We start from the raw sequence: 22,131 nt of genomic DNA on the forward strand, positions 1-22,131 counted from the left end.
CAGGATCAGCCTACATCTGTGAGAAAAGTAAACTCTGGATGGATCCCATGACACACTAGCAGCATTTCAGTGCTCTGGCATCCCTGACAGGGAGCTGACTGACTGAAAGGCCAAACAGGGCTTTAATTGCGTTATTGCTAACCTGTCTTAAAAATAAGAAGTGAGAGAAGGAGAAATGGAGAGATCTACATGGCACAAATATGTTTGTATTACTGTGAACCAATTTTCTGTATCCTTTTAAATCTTTCAGCTTTTAAAGAAAATGTAAACCTAGATACAAAAATGATTAATGAATCCTTCTTCTGATTTTACTTTTATTTGTATGCCTTTCTTTCACTCTTCTTTTCACAGATTTTAATCTGTTCTTTAACTTATAAAGCTTTTAAATTTAAGGCTTCTTATCAAGTTAACTTTCTATAAGATCCAAAATAAAATAAAATCTCGAGTTCTAGCTGATTAGATTTTGCTTTGAATAGTAGAGTATTTAATTGTTGTATACTGTGAGTTAGAGGAGCATGTGTTTTCAATCATTAAATAATCTTGAACTTTATAAAAAGTTTTAAACTTTGCAATAGATACATTAATAAATAGTTAATTAAATATATTCCAGTTACCATTATAATCACTTGAACTGAAGGCTATAGATTATCATATTTAAAATTTTATGGCCTGACTTATCAGAAGTCATGTCAGTAAATGTTAAGTGAATATATATATTTATATATATGTGTATATATATATATATATATATATATATATATATATATATATATATATATATATATATATGCATTTCAGTTTTGAGCAGCCAAGGAAAAGATTAAAATATCGAAGCTAATGTACACACAACAAGGTTCTTTGTCTTTTTTGTGTGGATTTAAGCATCTGTGGCATGCATAAAGGGACAGAATTGTGCAAGGAAATGTGCCAGTCTCTCAGGCTCATAAATAAACCAAATACTTTGTTTATTTTCCTATCATCTATCTATCTATCTATCTATCTATCTATCTATCTATCTATCTATCTATCTATCTATCTATCTATTTATCTGTCTGTCTAATCTATCTATGTGTCTGTGTCTATTTATGTATGAATGCATCTAGCTATTTACCTGTCTATCTACATATTAAATAATTCAGAAAAGTTCATATTATTGTGCAGTAGCATTTTTATTCTTCATAACACATTCCATTAGCAGTGTCATGTTGGTTCCACATAAAAAGTGATACAATACATTAAAGGGAATTAATTTTAATTATTTCACAGAAGTGTGATGACTTACTCCCACTTATTATAGGAATATATAGGGAAATCTTGAATAGAGCATAAAAATATTTAGTCCTTATTTCTTTTGTAACCCTTTAGGATGTATCACATCAAAGGACTGCAAGTGTATCAAAGATATTAATTTACACTATATGACATTATGAAATTTGTGGCAGTGTAATTTGGATGAAAGGTGTCTTCAGGGATATTAGTTTTGTTGTTTCTGTTTTTTGCAAGTAGGCTGCTAATCTAATTGATTGTCAAAATTATCAATCAAATTGATAATCAAAAAGTTGATACTGTGGTCCCTGTCTGGTTGGTATATTGAAATGCCCTAGGCCAGATGAGATATCTGCATAGGACTGGCAGATATAATCCAGGTTCTGTGCCTTTCTGGAAAAGAAACCAAATGCCAGATCGGGCCAGGCAACTTGGCATTAGGTGACACCTGACATTAGGTGTCTACAAGGTATGATTCAGTTAGAGGTTTAAATTACTAAGCAGAGGTGTCATCACATAAGCAAGGTGCCAGACTCCTATTACAGCCAGTGGAGCACTTGTCTGTATCAAGCATATGCTGCAAGCAAAAGCTGCAGAGAAAGAAGTGCGTAGGTTTAGTTTTGTGATTTTCACCTCTACTCTGCTCTAGTGGGATTGCACCTGGAGTACTTCATCCAGCTCTAGGGTACCCAACATAAGAAGGACTTGGACCTGTTGGAGCAAGTCCAGAGGAGGTCACAAAGATGACTGAAGGACTGGAGCACCTCTCCTATGCAGACAGGCTGAGAGAGTTGAGGTTTTTCAGCCTGGAGAAGAGAAGGCTCTGAGAAGATGATTTTTGAGCCTTTTATTATAGAAAGTAAACTTCTATGAAAGATTCAGGAAGAGTTTTTACCAGGACCTGTAGTAACAAGAGACAATGCTTGTAAACTGAAAAATGGTGTACTTAGACTGAACATAAGGAAGAAATTTTTTATGGTGTTGGCACACTGGACCATGCCTCCTAGAGAAGTTGTGGATGTTCCTTCATTGGAAGAGGTCAAAGTGAGATTGCACAAGGGCTTTGAGAAACCTGATCCATTCAAAAATGCTTCCCATGGTAGGGGTTTGCACTGGATTATTTTTAATATTCTCTTCCAACCCAAAGCATTCTATAATTTTATGATTCAAGGTGGACAGAACTTGTCTGGTGAGATAAAATTTATGGGTTTCATTGGCTATTGGTCAAATCTCCATTGACTGCAAAGGGCACTTGGGCCTACATAGATATAGATAAACGTGTGTGTGTGTCTGTGTGTGTGTGTGTGTCTGTGTGTGTGTGTCTGTCTGTGTGTGTGTAGGTATCTTCTTTCTGAGTTGAATTCTACATGATTGAGTCTGGATTAGTGTGAAGAACTGACTGCAAAAATGTCATTGTAAGGCTGACCTGTCTCACAGATCATAAGGTCTGTCTGTGAAATGGGGCAGATGTCCAGTGAGTTGTACCTTAGTATACGTACCTCCAGTATTCAGACCAACAGAAAGTATCAGGGTTACCACTTCCCAGTTTTCCATCATACAGGAGAAAAGAGGGTGCAAAATTTCATTGCAGTTGTGGAAAACTCCTCTGTGCTGAAGGGGAATGTAGTGAGATTAATGCACTCTCCTAAGTGTAATCTCTTCTTTGCATTGACCTTGAGTCAGAGAGCATTTTTTACAAAATTTATCTGAAAGCTTTCCTGAAAAAAACAATTGTATTCCAGAAGCATGATACAGCCAGAGGCCTTCTTTAGCAACATCAGATTAGAACAAGTGTGTAAATCTGAAGAAATTTAATTTTTTTCAGCATAAACCCATCAAACTCTGCATAGGCTTGAATACCAGAGAAGTCTGTCTTTTCTGCTTGCCTCAGGCCTTGATGCTGTGCTTGCTTCCCACAGCATACAACAGAGTGGGGTGCAATGATGACAGACAAATTTATATTTCAGTGTAATCTGAGAGAAGCCAATAAGATAAGATTTGTTATCAGTGCGCATTTATTAATGTTTTTTTTTCATTTTTCACTGCGATGTCTAGCTGAAATGTAGATACAAAACTCCCATTAAGACAGATACCAGTTTGATACATCTGGTGGTGCCCAGTTTTTTGATAGGCAAGCTGATGTCATTTATAAAACTAGACCATTAAAAGTGAGCCATGAAGACAGTAAATTGATGAAATATTTGTTTTTCACATTTGTTAGTGAAACTGCTTTTCCTATATGCATATCCTTGATCTGTCCCTTTCTTTTCCACTTGGCGTTGATGGAGAAAATGGTAGAAGTTATGATGGTGCATGGCTCATGAAACTTTTATAAACAAGCTTTAAAAAAGTGAATCAGCTGTTAGACCAAAGACAAAAGAATTGACCAAGAACTCTTAATAATGCAGGAAAGTGGTGGTGAAAGGTAGTGAGAGGTGAAAATGTACAGGATAATTTCTAATCCTTGTCATATTCTGCTTAAACTCAACTTATCCTAAAGCAAAATCGTTCCTATGATTTCAAGTAACAGCCAAATCCAACTGTACTTAATGAAAAATATGGTGCACTGTCTTTGTGTGCGTGTGTGTGTGTGAGAGAGAGAGAATGTGGATTTAATTTAGATTCTTTGGATTAGAATAACCCTGCAAAAAAAAGTACAGAAAGTATTTCACAAGATGAGTTAAACTTTCCAGCACCACTTTGACGAATCAATATCTTCATTTTGCACAAGGAAAAATGGAAAGACAAGTGAGAATCTGTCTTCCAGGGTCTGCAGAAAACTGCAGCAAGCCATGAGAATGGTTTCTTGTGCAGAGACTTTAATTTCCCAGACCTGTGAGTTTTTAAAGCTAGAATTTTTCTTTCATAGATTTTTAAATGTTAATAAAATCTTTCTTTAATATATCGTTTTGGAGATGACTGTTAGAATGGTATTTCAATGTCTTCTTAAAAAATATATTTATGCCAACAGAAATATGTAGTTCAAAAATATACCACAACTGGATTCTGGGAAGGTGCCACCAACTGCAAGTGTGCTTATGCAGAGAAATGCTGTGTGGTACGATCTTGACAGGATAAAAGTAATAGATTAAAATGTTTTTCTGTTTATGATGGGGAAAAACTGAATAATTACATGTAGCTTTTGTCCGGTCCATTGGTCATACTCTGGTACAGGAAAGAGCTGAAGGTACTACAAAACAAACAACAAAAAGCTCCTCTTGTTGTATTAATACCATATTTTTTGTCTGTCATTTAGTTTTGCTGTCTACTTACAACTTTCTAAATTGATCTCTGAAATAGTGTTGTTCAGTAAAATAAAAATGAGAAATTCCTTTTTGTTTTTATTTAATTTTTAGATTAGTAATGATAATAGAAATTGTTGGATGTGTCATTGACTCACAAGCAGTAGCAACTGAAAGCCACTGCTGATTATCAAATTAATTGTCAGTTGTTTTTTTTAATAGGTTGGGTGTTGTCATCTGGTGAATCTTACTAGATGCTATAAAAAAAATTACACATTTATCTTTAAAACTAAATAATTTTGCCGCAGTCCTTAGTTTAAATAGGACAAGTTAACTCACTTCAACACACCTTATATTACACAAAAACCCTTTGAGTGGTTTGGGATGAGATTGGGAAAAAAGTTCTTAATCCCTGCAGTTTATTTTTTAAATATGTAAAAAGAATAGGCTATATAGGTTTTATTATAGATATTATATAAGATATATTATTAATTTATATTATTTGCTACAATTTTCCTGAGATGCCTAATGTGATACTTAGTTATGTTTAGCTATTATTTAAGGTGTTCAAAACCAAGTAAGATTTTGTCCATCTCTGCTGACCTCTGTCTGCCTTGGTCCTGACAGAAGGGACTGCAAAACCAGGATTATTTTATTGTCTGTTGAAAAGAAATTTTTGCCCTGAAACCTTAATTCTTTTTTAATCTTTTTCTCTCTTTCTTTATCTCAGTACTTATGCCCAGTGAAGTATGAATAAATATTGTTACAGTGAACATAAAATTTCTGATATTACTAGCAATCCATCTATGAAATAAAACAAATTTGTAGTTTTGGACATTGCTCTTCAAAAATTATGACAAAGTTTCAATTAATTTTGTATTTTCTTAGAAATTTTACTTTTAAAATATCCTTCAAAATGTTTGCTAAAGCCGTTCCTATTTCTAAAGTTTATCTGATTACTCTTGACAAAGAAATGAACTAATATTACTGAAAACATCCACATGTAGTTTGCTTCATACAGTTATTTTGTCTTTAATATGTATCGTTATGTGATCATGTTGTCAACTTAAAAGTGTTCTCTGAGATGAGATATAATAGTGAATACAGATGGTATCACTCTCTTAACAGTTAGATGTTCTTGAGTCAGTTATGAAGGCTCTCAGTGTCAAATGTTCCAGCATTACCTTGCTTTTAAAAACAGTTTATAAGTCTTCAAGCAGCAGTTTCAAAAATAATTTTCTTTTTGTTTTTCAGAATATGTGACCCACTGAAACCAATGATGTATGAATTGTAAACTAGTTGCAATCTGGAGGGTTTCTGAAGTCAAGGGAAGCAAAGTTCAGCAAAATAAAGGAAAATTCTCCTAACTTTTAAAGGCATAAGGGGCATGTCTGACACTAGATTATAGGCTGTGCTTCTGCAAATGCATCTGCAGCAATATCTATTGAAGCTGGTAGAGCAGAATCATGGGAGGGCAACTGAAGGTCCAAACTATTGACATTGCAGATATGACATCCAGCCTACATGTAGGTCAAGAGCTTTTGCTTCACACACATGCATCTATTAGGTAAGACTTGTTAGGAGGGCTCTGGACCTCCTATATATTCTGATTTCATCCAGAAGTCTACCAGTGTGAGCAGTGTGAGCAGTGTGAGACCAATATGTTTCATTATGAAATGAAACATAGTGGAAAATGAAGAAGCTTGCTTTAAAAGTGTCACCACAGTCTGAAATAAGAATCCTCTAATGAGGATGTAGTCTGCTTTGCTTCTCTTGAAGTGGAACCCAGGAACATGGTAAGGTCTGTGGTTGTGGTCCTCGCATTTGCTCCAGCTGCCTGGAAAAGTGGAAGAATTTGCAATGCAGTTCTGCTGCCTGGAAATAAGGAATTTAGTCTGTGATTTCTTATCCTATTTCACAGTATCACTGTCCATGTCAAAAGTGCATACTGAAGAATTCTGTATGTTTTTCAAGATCTGTTTTCAGAACTGTAACAACAGAACTCTGCTGAGGAGAAAATGCATATATCATCTCCTACCCATTGCCACTTTGTCCCTCTACTCCTTATTTCAGTGCTTCCTATCTTTTCACTGTCTTTGCTTCCTCAATATCTACATACTCTTCATTTGACCACTTATTTTATTGTTTGTCTGTTTCTACTTAGTCCCCTACTGTGTCTTTCAAATGAATTCCTGTTGAGAATAGTATTATTCTTGCTGCTTTTCCTGCAGTTCTAGTCCTTATTACCGCTTTCTAAAATATCATGTAGCATTTTCACTTAGTTGTGCTTGCATTTTACTAGAGTGAAGATAAATTTAGTGATTGGTAGATACCAGAAACATGCTCTTTTGATTTTGAGTATGGAAAGTGTACTGAGCGTTTTCTAAAACCTCTGGAGCTTCTAAAATAACTGCCAGTTATTTTGTGAAGCCCTCAACTGAAAGACTGCTTCAGTCAAAGCAGTCAAAATGCATACTTTGAATTCTTGGGCATATGTGTTTACTGACCTCCTGGGTTTCACCTTCCTGAAGTTTTTACCTTAGCTAAGGTGCTTGCATAAATTATTTTTATCTGGCTTTAAAACCCTCTTCTGAAATGTTTCATTTCATATTGCTTGCATTGTGGAAACTTTTAATACATATCCCATTCCTATAAATTGGTAACTGCTGGGGTTCAGATTAATGAACTCTCATTAGTTATTTCCTTTGCATTTTGTTTCCTGTATAAATTTTGAGATGATTGCTAAAATAAATTACTTGTACAAGCTTTAAGTGCTTTTCTGTTTCCTGCTGTGGTGACAAGTGCCTCATTCAATTGTTTTGAAATGAATGCCTTAAGTGACTTTTCTCCTTTTGAGAATCATCCTCAGTTACAAACTTCACTGAAGATAAAACTTTGATTTATGAATCATTTCCGTACATTAGGATTTACTGCAGGGAGTTTTTTTCTGAAGAAGTTATTTCTCAATAAGTAGCTGTTTTAGTTGCATGGTCCTGGAACAAATTGCACATGCAATTTCTAATACCCTTATTGAATTAAAGGTGCCAGCTCTACAAAATGGCATTAAAAATCTTTATCACTTATTTTTGGGATAAAATGTGGACTAATCTGTACTAAAATCATTGCTACCTCCTCTGTAATAAGAAAAGTAATTTTGCTCTCTCAAACAGAGAGAGCAAATATTGAAAAATTGTTGTCGTTCTACAGTAAAAAAAAATCCTGCCGTTTCAGACTGTATTGCAGATCTCAAAAAGCTAATGCAGAACAAAGAAGATCATATTGAGAACTTTTTCTCTCTGAACTCATCATGTTTACACAACATGTTGCCAAATGTAGCATATTGCATTTTCAAGTATGTATTTTTTAAATATTTATGGTTAGTGAATAATTCCTTTTAGTAAGAGATAAAAATGATTTCTGATCCCTTAGTGCACTGCAGTTATAAAACCATTATTCAAATTAATTAGATATTCCAGCTGTTAAATGAAAAACTCTGCAATGGCTTTTTAAAACTTACTGAAATATTTCTGATATAGATGATCGATTGTGACAGGTTTATTTGAGTCATGGCAGATGAAAAATCTGAAAGTAAATTTCTATTTCTATGATCATAAGTCTTACCTCTGCAGACCATGAAAGGAAATATTCAAGGTCAGGCTGGAGAGGGCTCTGAGCAACCTGATCTTTTTGAAGATGTCCCTGCTCACTGCAGGGAGGCTGGATTAGGTGATCTTTAAAGGTCCCTTCCAACCCAAACTGTTCTATGACACTGTGAACAGAACTTTGCTGCTCAGTGTTTTCTAAACAAATGCAGCTATGAGAATGTTTAAATAGTTGCCTTTCATAAAGTGAGAACACATTTTTCTTTTCACATTGTTTTCAGATTTCCCTTTGCTACTTTAATGAAATGGTTGCATATTGTGCCAGGAATTTGATTCTCTCTCTGAATCATCATTTAATCTCTTATTTATGTTGATGTCATGATTTGGCTGACTTTCTGATATGGAAAAGAATTCAAGAGGAAGAGATTCTGACATTGCTACAGTATAATTAAGAAAAGGCTGGTAATACTGAGTCTACAACTGATTTTCTCTCTTTTTTTTTTAAATACAGATTTTTTTTTTTAAAAAAAAAGAAAATTTCTCCTGACTTTTGATATTTTCCATATGAGCAGTTAGTTAGGTGTTATGACAAAACCAGTATGATGATCAGCACCAGTGTAATAACAGGAAGAAAAAAGAAAAAGGCCAGTTAACTTTTTATACTTAATTCCTTCATAAAGCTGCTTAAACCTCCACTTTAATGTCTTTATTTTGTTTTAGATTGGTTTTGTTTTGATATCCTTGTTGTTACTGCTCTTTTTTATATTGGTTAGACTGGGTTTAACCCAAATGTATTTTTGACTAAACACTGCTGTGTTCACTTCATTGGGGGAAAAAATAATTTTACTATTCCATCATGGTGTTGTTTTGAAACCCATATCTTCACATTGATCTTTCTGAGATGTCCTGTGAGGGACTCACTGATTTTATGTAGACATAGAGGATAACATCTTCTTTTCACTTGTATTAAAACTCATATTTGGGATGTATGTTGGCTACTTTAGCAAAAGAAGAAAGAAGAAAAAATATAATGGTTATATAAAAAATGGGAAAATGCAGGGATTTTGGCCAAGAAAAGCTCCCTAGTGACCAATTGCTTCACTAAAATTATTTTTCAACAACTTTTGGTCTTTTCATCATGGATATTTTGTATCTTTTCTTAATACCACAGTAAAACATCACCACATTAAGAATTCAAATGCAAACATTCGGGTCTAGTAACTAGTAATTAGCTCTCGTGACAATGGAAACTAAAAATTACAGGCAGCATAAATTACTTTAAACTCAACTAGCCTATTTTTTTTAAGGTTTTCACCAGTATAAAAATTTCTTATTACTATTGAAATTATTTTAATGTGACATATTGAATTATAATTAATATAATTTAAAATAAGAAAATATTATTCAAAGACTGTTTATTCAATAGAACTTGTTCCCATAGAAACAAGGAGAAAAAGATTCAATTTATTCAGGTTTCGTGGCAAATAAATATTCTTCTGCTCTGAATATTTAATGCTCTCACATCTATGTTTACAAGAATATCACGAAAAAATCAATAAGCTACTGAATATAGAATATTTCCTTAGCTCTTTACATGAAGTTTTAGTTGCATTTATTGTAAAAAAACAAAACAAAATAAAACAACCCTGAGTAAATCTGTTTGTACTCCATGAAGAGCCGCAGATGTTTTCTTGGTATTGATCTCCAACAATAATGATTTTTAAGCACTGAAGTAGTGCATATGGGGATTTTGTGTGATGGCCAAGGGAAAAAAAAAAAAACAAACTACCAAAAAACAGCAAAACAAAACATGGAAGAAATGAAGACTAAAGAGCTGCATCAAGACGGCCAGCAGTCAACACAGCTTTCATCTTATGCAAGTACTGTCAGCTTGTGTTTGCAAAACCTCATGATTTATTTAGAATTTTAATTAAAGAAAAGGAGTGATTGGAACAGCATCCTAGCAGTACCTAGCATCTGCCGACCGTGCCTAATGATTTTTACAACCTCATCTGCAAACACTCCATTAAAGAAGCTAACCATGACGTGTGACACAACTGAACCAAATGAGTGAGGAGAAAAAAATAAATTTGCTTGCAGCTATCACTAATAAAAGAGACAGAATAAGATTAAAAAAAAAAAAAAAGGGAAGAAAAAGACACTGTGCAAAGTGTTGTAGCTTCAGGGCTCAATCTCAAGTCCTTGGGAAGAAGGATCATTACATACTCATGAGCGTGTTAAGCATTTTGGCCTCTGGATGCTCCCTCGACAGCTTTTTCGGAATTTGCGTTATTTTTCTGTTTTCCTAAGGAAAGAAAAAAAATCCAGTACTTCAATTTTAAAAGCAAAAGACCCTCAGATTTTTCTTCAATACTACTTGTCATTTGGTCTCTCTTTTTGTAGGTCTTTAAAAAACAATGCTTTGCATTTGGTTGGAAATTCACTGTTCAAGGTACAACATAAAGTATAGCAGCTCCTGGGTACAGGGGGATATTATAGTCAGATGTGGTTATGGATGGGGAATACAGAGGGACAATGTGACTATAACTTCCCCGGCCAATGGCTGCAGTTTTTTCTTCTTTGATTAAATACTCTATCTTTTCCTTGGTTTCAAATAAGTTAAATATTGCAGCAAACTGGATCCAATCAAGATTCTCTGCAAAGCACACCTTTTGGGATTTAGCCCGACAACCAGCAAATTCTAATGTTTTCTTGGGAAAAAAAAATAAAATGAAGTAACCACTAAGTATTACAGTATTCCCTAAGCTATTTCAGATTTTTTGTGTTCCACTTACATAGTTGTTGGAGATGGAAAAGAACTATTAATGGTTTCAGCCCTTTCTCTGCCATTATGGGGCACTTTACTGCATTATAACACAGTAATACTGCCACCGTAGTGATAGAGTTCATTTTTCTCTGGATATCTATTAGAGGAGTCTTGAATCTTAGGTCTGGCTCCTCTCCAGACTGATCTGTGCATAGAGACAAGCACCACATGTGAGGGTACAGACATGTAAGCATCTCCAATGACCACCAAGCTCTTCCTGAGTGTCCAGCAGATGGAAAACAAAGAGAAAATTCCCAAAGGTCAGATATTGTGTATGTCAGAGTTCAAGAAACCTTGAGACAGTTGACTAGAATAACAGGGAATCTTCATTTCACACAGAACACTTTAAGAGGAAGGTTCTTGTGACAACTAAATCATTGTAAAGCTTGAGATGCATTTTGTGTGGTGCATCACAAGTTAAAAAAATATCCCCCTACTACATGAAGTTATTCTATAGCTTGGCATATTTAATTAATGCATTTGATAGCTTGTGGGTTATAAAAGATTGTATAAAGAGTATTGACAGAAAAAAGAAACATGCGGAGTTTTCCATTCTCTGTTCCTTTCCAGAAGTAGGAACGTTTCTTATCACTGAAAAGGACCCTGTAGAAAAACAACTTGCTTTCTTTTGGAAAACAGTCTTCTTAGGGAATGTGGGAATTTTTCCTGGCAGATTTGGGTCTTATTCCAATTGAAAGAACAGTGTAACAATGGTTTTTAGTGTTCTGGAAGAAAATACACCTATATAATACGTGTTCTTGCAGGTCATACAATCCCTTCACACCAGGCATCTTTGAATTTGCTTGCAACTGGATTTCACTTCATTGTTTGGCTGGCAGGCTTCAGCTGCTTTTTGTAATACTGAAGGCACATACCAGTAGTTTTACAGCTGAAATAAAAATCCTTAAGCTTTCTTTTGACTGCTAACCATGGTCTATGCATTAAACTTCATCTAAATACTGTAATGAAGCATATTTTTTCATGTCCCATGTCTTCTCAGTATGTTACCTTTAAATCCTATGGGTATCATGGAATTAATTTCGTGGGATCTGGTGGGATTTCAGAAATGTCCTCTAAGGTGATGCTTCACAAAATGCTGTAGAGAGAAGCATTCAGACAATTCAATTGAACTTGTAGGAGATCTAAAATAGACTTGAAATATTCTGTATGGATTTACAGAAAAACCACTGGACTTATGTTGTAACACTACTGAAAAATTTCAGACCGACAGTGAAAACAGTAGTTTGGACTCAGCTCAGAACAAGCTGTATCTGCTCATATTCCTCACTTTTCAATTTGCTAATGTTTCAGTTGAGAATATGACCTCAAACAAATTCAAATTTCTAAGTACTTTTATGAGTCACTGAAGTGGAGGAAGCAAAGGTTCAACTGCATAGGTAGGCTCAAGTCAAAAGTCTCAGATTTACATGTTTTAAATTAGTTATTTCACTCTGTAATTAGAAGCTGAAGATATTTGATCTGAGTTTTAAGTGTCTGCACTCAACACAAAATTGAATGTGGGTTACAGATATCCCTGGTTACCCTAAGCTTATAACTGCAGCAGCTCTGAAAAGGACAACTATTAAAATATGTATTTCAGTATTTAACTTTAGACAATTAAACATAATTTTTGTGGATCGTTGGTCTAGTTTTGGGTAATGTGATACGAACCATATCCCCATTAGGAGATGTCAGCATTCAAATCCTTTCTTACCTGCCTGGATTCTGCACAACCTGATCAATCTCAGTTCAAGTGTTGGGTGGCCAGAATTATTTATGGTAGCCTTGCTAGAAGAGTGCAGAGACAGAAAACATGCCAGATTCCTTTCAATTTGTTGCATTACCTTTGTTTGATTTGCTTTCCAGGCATGGATTGATGTGCTAGAAACAATTCATTTTTCATATTTTTAGATAAATTGAAGGTGGGCAGAGTATCTTTTTTGGTTGCAAGAACATATTTGAAATTGAATTGTTGTGAGACAATGGAAATCTGTTTTCAGAGCAATTTTTCAAACTATCGCATCACTCTTTAAACTTAGAAGTACTAGTGCCTTATTGGCTCTAATTAGATAGCTAGATATATAATCTCATATTTATGGATTTCAATATTTATATAGCTCAATAAGTTAGTTGAAAGTCCATGCCAGATTCTTTTACATGTATTCCATTTTGTAAGGGAAGATATAATGTATTGTCCTTGAAAAAATTACTTCACTGACAAAGCAGTACTCAAACTGTATTTGTAGAGGTGCCTTTTGCTGTTCTGTGGAGAGCTAGCAGACATTAATGTCAGGGCCTTGTCAAATCTTGATTACTTAGAGTATTATAGAATATGCAAAATGCTTCCCCAATGCTTATGTCATATATAAAATTTCTAATAATTGCTAGCCAGGTGATAGACAATGGCAGTATAAAAAAAAAAAAAAAGAAATAGAGAAAAGGAGGATAGTTCTAGTAACTATGAATTAAAGGTAGGCTAAAATCAGCCAGCCTGTGGGAAAGATAATCAGAGTGATTGTTGAGATATTATATTTATTTATTTATCTATTTATTTAATTAATTTTTCTTTCTTAAATGAAATCTAAACCCATGGAAAATCAGGTTTGCACTTGGCCTTTTAATGAGTAGACAGACCCATGCCTTTAGCTAGAGACTAGAAAGAGCCAAGCAGCCTGGTCTCTCCCCTGGCATGTGGAGAGACTGGTCATTGCAGTACAGCTAATAGGTCCAATTTTACTGGGGTCATTGGACCACACATGGCAAGGCTGTGTGAGCGTTAGTACAAAACAACATTCTGGAAAAATGAATCCACTGCATATGCCAGCAGTTCTGGCACAATTGACTTTTCTTTTGCCCTATATCCTTTTTGAAATTCAAATCTATATCCTGTCAACATTCTGTTACTCACAGGTGAATTATTTGTCTTGAGGATTAAATATACTCAGTGTCTCAGCAAGCAGGAAGTTTCATTAGCTGTAGTATGGTGCATCTCTCTCCCTACCACATGACATGATGCAGTTGATTGGAAGTTGGGCTCTTTATTTCAAGTCCGAATGTAGGACAGTATATTTACCAGATGAACAGAAGGTTTAAGTTTAGGCTTTAATCTGATTTATTTATTTATTTATTTCCATACATGCCCTCTGCTACCTCAATGTTCCCTGATATAAAGCAAACCCAGAGAATCCATTTGGATTTTTGCATTTCTCATAACAATTTTCATTATTTGGCAGATACATAAGCAATGGGCAGCTCCCAAGACATCTTCAAGAAATTATGAAACTGTGCTCCAGTGGTCTTCTTGACTTCTAATTTTTTTTTTCCTATTGATTCTGCTGATGTGAATATCATAGGTGAATTTGATATATTAACTTGGTGAAAGGGAAGTATTATTGGTGTTGAGGCTGCCTGCAGATTTTTCACAACAAACCGTTGGATTACCTTGTTTGGGTTTTTTGATCTGCTAACATATATTTCAGGGGAGGCAGAACTGAACTGTAGAAGGTTGTCATTAACAGCCATTATTTTTACTTAGAACCATCATTCTATGCATATCTCTAAAGTGGTGGTATATTCTGAACCTTATAAAGCAAAATATGAAAGTATTAGACTAGTAAGAAAATACTGTGTTCAGTTTTGTGTTTGTCACTACAAGAAAGACACTGATGTTCTGCAATGTGTCCAGGGAAGGTCAAAAAGGCTGGTGAAGGATCTAGAGAGTAAGTCATGTAAGGAGCAGCTGGGGGAGCTGGGGTTTATCCTGGAGAAAAAGAGGATCAAGGGCAGACTCCCTACAACTGACTGAAAGGGTGTTATGGCCAGGTGGGGGTTGTCCTCTTCTCCCAGGCAACCAGTGAAGGACAGGAGGATATAGTGCCAAGGAAGGCTCAGATTGGACAGCAGGAAGAATTTCTTCATGGGAAGAGCTGTTGAACACTGAAATGGGCTGGCCAGGGAAGTTGTAGAGTCACCATCTCTGGAAGTGTTCAAGAAACCACTAAAAGTGACACTTAGTGCTTTGGCCTAATTTACAGGGTAGCAATCAGTCAAAGGCTGAACTCAATGGTTTTAGAGATCTTTTCCAAAACAAATGATTCTGTGATTCTCTAATTGTTATATTTATAAATTGTTTTAACGGGGATATAATATCCACAGAAAGTGGCACTATGTCCCAGATACTCCAGATAGGTTTACAGCAACCCTGGAGCAAACCTAAAGCAGGAGATTTATAGTTAGGTGATTATTTTAAACTGTTTCCTATCTTTATTCTATATCCCACACTAGGCATGCTGAGCAATGTAGAACTACAGGGTTGCTCTTACATTTATTTCATAGTATCCAGACATGCATGGTAAACTATTCTGGGATTTCAAAGACTCATATGGGGCTATGAGCCAATGTTGCCCAATAGCACCAAACACTGTCATGCCGCAGCGGTGTCGATGACAGGGGTGTCGCGACTACCCTGAAGAAGCCGTCCTGAAAAGGACTGCCCAGGGGCACAGGCACATCCTCTGCCCGGCGAGTGATTTCAGCTCAGCAGCAGCGTGCAGGCGACACGGAGAGAGACTAGAGAGCTGTATGGCATTCCACTGAGAAATAGCCTTTATTATAGCAGGGCCTTCAGTGAAGGGAGCCAGTGACAACAGCTCTCCAAACAAGGGAAAAACTGGGATATTTATAGGGAAGGAGAGGGGCATGGGAAACTTGGATACATGTATTGGGGTGGATTGATAGGGAGGGAAACCAATGGGGTGTAACAAATTAACATGTTCAACTCTAGGGCCTCTGGGTGTGACACTTTTTCTCTGAATGACATAAAGTGTCTTGCCTAGAAAGAAGCTCTCCAGGTGATAGCCAGGATTTCTCAACTGGCAGGTTCCCTGGCCTCCATACTGTCATGCACAGCAATTGCATATCTGTAATCTGAGCAAGTGATTCTCTGTTTTTGCAGCTCAAAGTTGTTTTGTTCAGATTTCTTTCCTGAAACTTTCTGCTTCTATTTGCTATTATATTTAAAAGGCCATCTACTGTAAGAAACTTTCCATTCGATGCATATTTTCCACATATAATTTGATTGAAAATTTCAAGTGCTAGGATTATTATTCTTTTTTTTTTTGTAATTTACCATGATGCATCTTGTACTCATGACCACATTCTGCTTGTAGGCACATTAAAAAATCTCTCTTTCTCTCTTCTAAAAATTATTAGCTATTCTTTAATTTTTGAAAGCATCCAAAGAAGGGCAATGAAGATGGTGAAGGGCCTTTAGGGGAAGCTGTATGAGAAGCAGTTGAAGTCACTTGGTCTGTTCAGCCTGGAGAGGAGGAGATTGAGAGGAGACCCCCTCACAGCTACAACTTTCTCATGAGGGGGAAGCAGAGGGAAAATCACTGACATCTCCTCTGCCAGTGACAGGACCAAGGGAATGGCCTGAAGAAGTGTTAGGGGAGGTTGATGTTGGATATCAGGGAAAGGTTCTTCACCCAGAGGGTGGTTGAACACTGGCACAATCTCCCCAGGGAAGTGGTCACAGCACCAAGTCTGACAGAGTTCAAGAAGCATTTAGACAATGCTCTCAGGCATATGGTGTGACTCTTGGGAGGTGCTGTGCAGGACTGAGCTGGGCTCAATGATCCTTATGGATCCCTTCCAACTCAGCTTATTCTGTGATTCTGTGATTCTGTGATTTATGTGTATGTATTTGGTTTAGGGCTTATTATATTAAACACTGTTTTCTTTTGTGGAAATCTTACCACTAATAACCAGTGATGGAGTCATTCAAGCTCTATTAAATCTTTCTGCAGGCCTTTTTAGGTAAAATGTATGAAGCATTGTAACTGATTCAGAACAGTTGGGTATTTTTCAGTTTTGGTTGGTGGCTGAGTTTGTATCACCTTATACTGGTATTACCTTATACTGGTCAGAACCTTTAAAACATTTTCCACTGATGCCTAGGGTTTTCAGTTTCTGTAGCAAGTTTGTCAACAAGATGACTTGATTCCTGATGGTTAGGGAGTTGAAACTAGCAAAGTGCTAATAATGTACATTGATCAATGATATAGGGGTAAACAGAAAACAGGCGAAATATAATTTCTACTGTCCTATGATTGGGAGAAGCATGAATAAGTCTCTGTAACTCTGCTTTCCTTGCAGCCCTCCAATTGACTGCATTACTGGTATTCACTCCCTGTAACCTCCCCCCTTCCATCACCATCCTTACACCAAGTGCAGGTGTGGGTTCTCACCTGCACTTTTCTGCAAGTGAAACATGGCAAAAGTGTGCAGGAACTAAGGAGATCAAGACAGAAATAGAAATCTGAAGTAGAATAAGAATAATATTGGAATGTTTCCCTTTTTAATCTCTTCTGAGTGATGCACTAAAATCTCTGGAAGACACAAAGAAGGTCAGGTCTAAAGACCCCAGTGGGTCTTGTGTGTTGGAAAAGGGCAAGGTTGTAACCCATTAAGTATTGGTAAATGCAGAGTGCATTCTCAGGTGAGAATAAACAGGTACCAAAGCCCAAACTGTGCATCTCCTCCTGTTGTGTGAATAGATTATCTATTTCCTTGATTCGGTGACGCTGAGTAGAATAAAATGACAGTGTCAGTGTGGAGGGTATTTTCTCCAATTTGAAGCTAATGATTTTGTTAATTTATGTGTTAAATAATCTCTCTAAATGTCTGAAAACACAGTTTAATGAATACTTACTTATACGCTTGAACATAAATGATTACAAAGATTCTATATTACTATAGGCAATTAATTTATACTAACTTAAGATTTATTTTTTCATGGTCAGTGGGGATATATCCTTCCTGGGTTGTGACCAGTTGCTTAAACATGAAGACTGTAATTTAAGCTTTTATTGCATTTATATTACTACCTCAGTAGTAATGGATTTGACTCTTTCTAGCAGGCATCTCAAATCCTACAATTTGCTGGTCAGCTTAAGGAAAAAGAAGTGCTCTGCAAATGAGTAAAAACCAGTCTGCATCTCTTATCTGTGAACCCTCTGAGCCAGCTGCACAACTAATAGAATCAGCTTTTGCTCTTTTCACCTGTGGGGAGCACATTCTCTCTTAATAAAATCACTGCAATTCCACAGTCTGATGCAGTTTGGAAAGAAGTGAATTTTGGACTCACTGAAGCACAAGCCTTTCAAGCAGAATTTTCGGTTCAGAGTGAATGAGTCCAGTATCAGAGCTGGTAATGGAGAGGAGAGGTGCCTGGAATCTCTTTGCAGCTCTGTCATTTATTTCCAGTAGGAGCACAGATGCTTTCAAGTACTTGAATCTCATTCTTCTTTTTTCAGTATTCACCTCCAGCAAGTTCTGTTTAATAAACATTTTTTTCTCAATGCCCTTGTCCCAAGTTTTATGTGCTTGTGAATTTGAGGCCCTTAAAGATACAGTTTCCAGGGCTGCTTCTTCTTTCCCTGCCAAAACTTAATACTAGCTAACAAACAACATATGATCTTAAGTACTTAAAACAAATCTGCTATCCAGATTTAGCAAACATGTTTTTTTGATTTTTTTTAAATCCTTGCAGGATTCTGCATAATTTCTTGGACTTCTTAAAATATCAGTGTAGCTGCAAAAACTTTATCACAGTTTTGGAGCCTCAAATATCATATTAAGATGGCAGTTTTGGCTATACACATTTTGATGGGAAAGGAAGGTCATGCATACTTGGCATTTCAGAATTACTGTCAGCTGTGTTTAGGAAAGTAGGGTCCTGAAGATAGGACTTAAAGCCCAAAGTACATGCCTCTGTCCATGCCTCTGGTCTCTACCAGGGACCACCTGACAAAAATTTTCCTTCTTATTTCTTGATCCAGGGTTTATCTCCTCTTAGTTGCCACAAAAAGTCCAGTTTTTGACTTATAATTATGTTTTTGGCATTTTTAAATTAATTTTGAGGTTTTTCTTTGTTTTGTTTGGTTTGGTTTTTTTTTTTTTTGTGTGGGTTTTTTTTTTGGTGTGGGTTTTTTTTGGTGTGTTTATTTTTTTGTGTGAGTGTTGTGGGGTGTTGGTTTGGTTTGATTTGGTTTGTTTTGGGTTTTTTTTTTTTTGGAAAAGAAAGCCATGCAGTTCACATTTAGTATTTTCCCAGGACTTGGTTAGCTTAATTAAAAATTATTAATGCAAAAATGTGTCTTCAATTGAAACATTAAATTAAGTACCCTTTGTGCCTCCCTTCTGGAAGCTCTGCTCTTCTTGAAGCACATCTGTTTGGGGAACAATCTGAAACGTTATTGGGACAATGCCTGCAATACAGACACTGCAGCTGAGTTCCTATGCACACCTTTATTACCACGGATCAAAGATAAGTTAAAAAATCCCACTTGTTCCCAGTCCTGTATCTTTGTTTCCTGGGTAAAGCAAAATATGTAGAAAGGAACATACAACCCCAAATATTTATACCTGTGAGCTGGCAGAATCTAAACCTACTGGTTTTACATAGCTATTTCAGCCTCTTTATATTGATACAAATCTCTAGTCTCTCTGAATATGTCTAATTTTATTCTAGTTCTCAGCTATTTACATGAAAAATTGCATTTTATCAAAATCCTGTTTCATCAGGGTCATTCTATAATTTAAAAGACCAGCTGACAAAAATCCTTGACAGGCTGAGCATGGAGCATTTATGCTTCCTGCAAGGAAGAAAGACACAGAGGAGATTTGAGGAGTCAGCAATTCTAGGAAACTGATTTGGTTCCTGGCAGCCCAAGCCCTGTGTTATTGCTGTGCTCTGCTTGGACCAGGCTACCTTGCTGAACAGATATTAAGCTCTGGCAGCTCAGACTCCCATGCTGCAGGCATGGGCATGGAAATGTAATTTTTAAATGATAGCAATATATCTGTTGGAATTCATTTCCTTTTAACCCTCTAAAGAACATGTTTATACATTTTCAAGCAGCAAGCAGGTGTTTCACAGTTCCCTAGCCTGGTGGTATACATGGACACAGGCCATTTTGGTAAACTTCTAATCATTCTTTTTCAATCTCATTCAAAGCTTTCCTTCAGCAGCCAAAGTTCCTGCCTGGGAATGGACAGGCTTGCTAGACAGTGTTTTGTGCTGGCTTTTGTTCTGTGGGTAGGAAGTATTGAGTGGTAGTAATGGGGAGGTGCCTTGCTTTGACTCAGATTTAAGCGGGTTCTGAAGTTTGTGCCACTAGCTTGTTAGGATAATGCATTAGCAGCTGCTATACTCTTTGTGGGTTTTATTCAGCCACAAAGAGTCAAGAAGGGCTGAGTGCTTCCTGCAGATTTGGTTTCTTAAACACAGAAGCAGAAAGCTTAGTGCCCAGTCATCTTCCAAATTCCTATGTAAAGGCTGGCGCTGTGAGCAGCCAGGGTGGATGAAGCTGTGCCTGGGAGAGGCTGCTGGAATTATCCACTTGTGGAGCAAGGCCCTGGGATGCCCACAGTGAGGCCTGGCACCAGGGGAGCGCATCTCTGCCTGCTCCTGCAGCAAACACGGGTGCAGGCCAGAGCAAGGCAAACAGCGGCATCCCGGAGCAGGCGGCGAGTGAAATCCAGAATGGGAGAGTCCCCTTGGCACCTGGCAGGCAGCTCAGCTGGTGTGGGACTGCAGAGACTGCGTGGATGGGAGGTGAAGTCTGCAGGGAGTCCCCCAGGGGCTGCTCTTTCTGCATTGAATTGTGCAAAATGTTGTGGTATCAGCAGCAAGTCACACGCTCTCTGTCTCTCTTTTGAGGCAAATCACTGTCAGATTAACTGCTACAAAAGAAATAGCTATGTTAGAAATAATGGGTGAGGCAGATAGATAATCGTATTGTGTCTTTTGTGGGGTAATATCTTATGTTTATAGTACCTTTTCATAAGATCAGAAAGCCTTCAGAAGTGAACAAAAATGGGAAGCTATTTGGAAAGCCTGAAGTAACCCCAGGTAAAATGGGAATTAGAAGCAGCAAGTCATCCAAGTCCCTGCACAGCAGGCAGTGTTATCTTCTGTATGCACAGCAAGCTGAGCTGCTCAGAGTGGTGAGCAGAACTAAACCTGTCACCTCCCAATTGCTATTTAGCTAACTAGCCACAGTCACTTGGTTCTCATGCAAGGCTGGGAATGGGGGTAGTTGTTATTCACTGGAACTGCTTTCCGCTGGTCTCTGCAACAGGTTCAGCTCTTGTAGAAGTGCAGTCCTGTCTGCCAGCCCTGAGGCTCTTCTTTACCGTCTGGAAATGGGCCATGGCTTCTCTCTGCAAAAAACTTTCACCTGCCCTGGTCTTTCTGCTGTCAGAAGCAGCAGGATACTCTGATGTGATCCTGTTGATATAGCTAATCTATGCAGTTGGTAGGGAAGGCCATTACTAGCGTTCAGAGAGTTAACTTACCTTAAAGGACTGACTTTTGTGTGCCCAGCCCTGGTCTGAAGTTTTTCTGATTGAGTAGGTCAAAGGCTGAGAGTTGTACACATGTTGATGAGGTGTGATTTTAGGAGAAGCCATCCTTCCCTTCTCCAGCTCCCAAATCTTCTTTCTGCCCAAGGAAAACAAAGGTGTCTGAAGACCAAGTAAGTTCCAAAGGTTTTCTCAGCACTTGCAAAAACTGTTTTTCAAAGAAAATATAAGCTAAATGAGACCTGGGGTAAGAGTGAGAGAACAAAGCAAACCCAACCACAGATCAGGTCATGCTCCTGTCCACTTTGTATCTTGCTGGCTGAGGAAATGAGTTTAGGTTGGCTTTCATCTCCTTGAGATTGCTGTTTCGTCCTTATGGGCAGCTGGGGATTTGGGCTATGAAAGAAAAGTTAGCAGCTTTGTGCTCTGTGTGTGGAAATGTCTACTTTTGACCTAGAATTTATCAAAGAAGCAAAGCAATAATGGCCATGAAAAAGCTGTTGGAGTTGCTCTGCTCAGTAATGAGAAGATGCAGTGATGCTAGATGCAATTGCTAAGGCCAATTAAAGTAGCTGAGAGGGAAGAAGTCAGTCATGTCATTTTTCCCTCCTCTATAGCTTTAACTATTCTAAAGGTCACAAATATAGCTGTTTACTAGAGATCTCCAGGCTTTCACAGACAAACGCTCAAGAAAATATGTAAAACAAAGGACCTGATCTCTCAAAATATTTTTTGTATTGAGCAACTTTTCTTGCAGAGAGTGAATCATGCTCTTCATAGCACCTTAATGACCTCAGACATACTTGATTAAACATTAATAAATTAA

This window comes from Poecile atricapillus, chromosome 3, assembly GCF_030490865.1.
Source record: "Poecile atricapillus isolate bPoeAtr1 chromosome 3, bPoeAtr1.hap1, whole genome shotgun sequence".
Lineage (NCBI taxonomy): Eukaryota > Metazoa > Chordata > Aves > Passeriformes > Paridae > Poecile > Poecile atricapillus.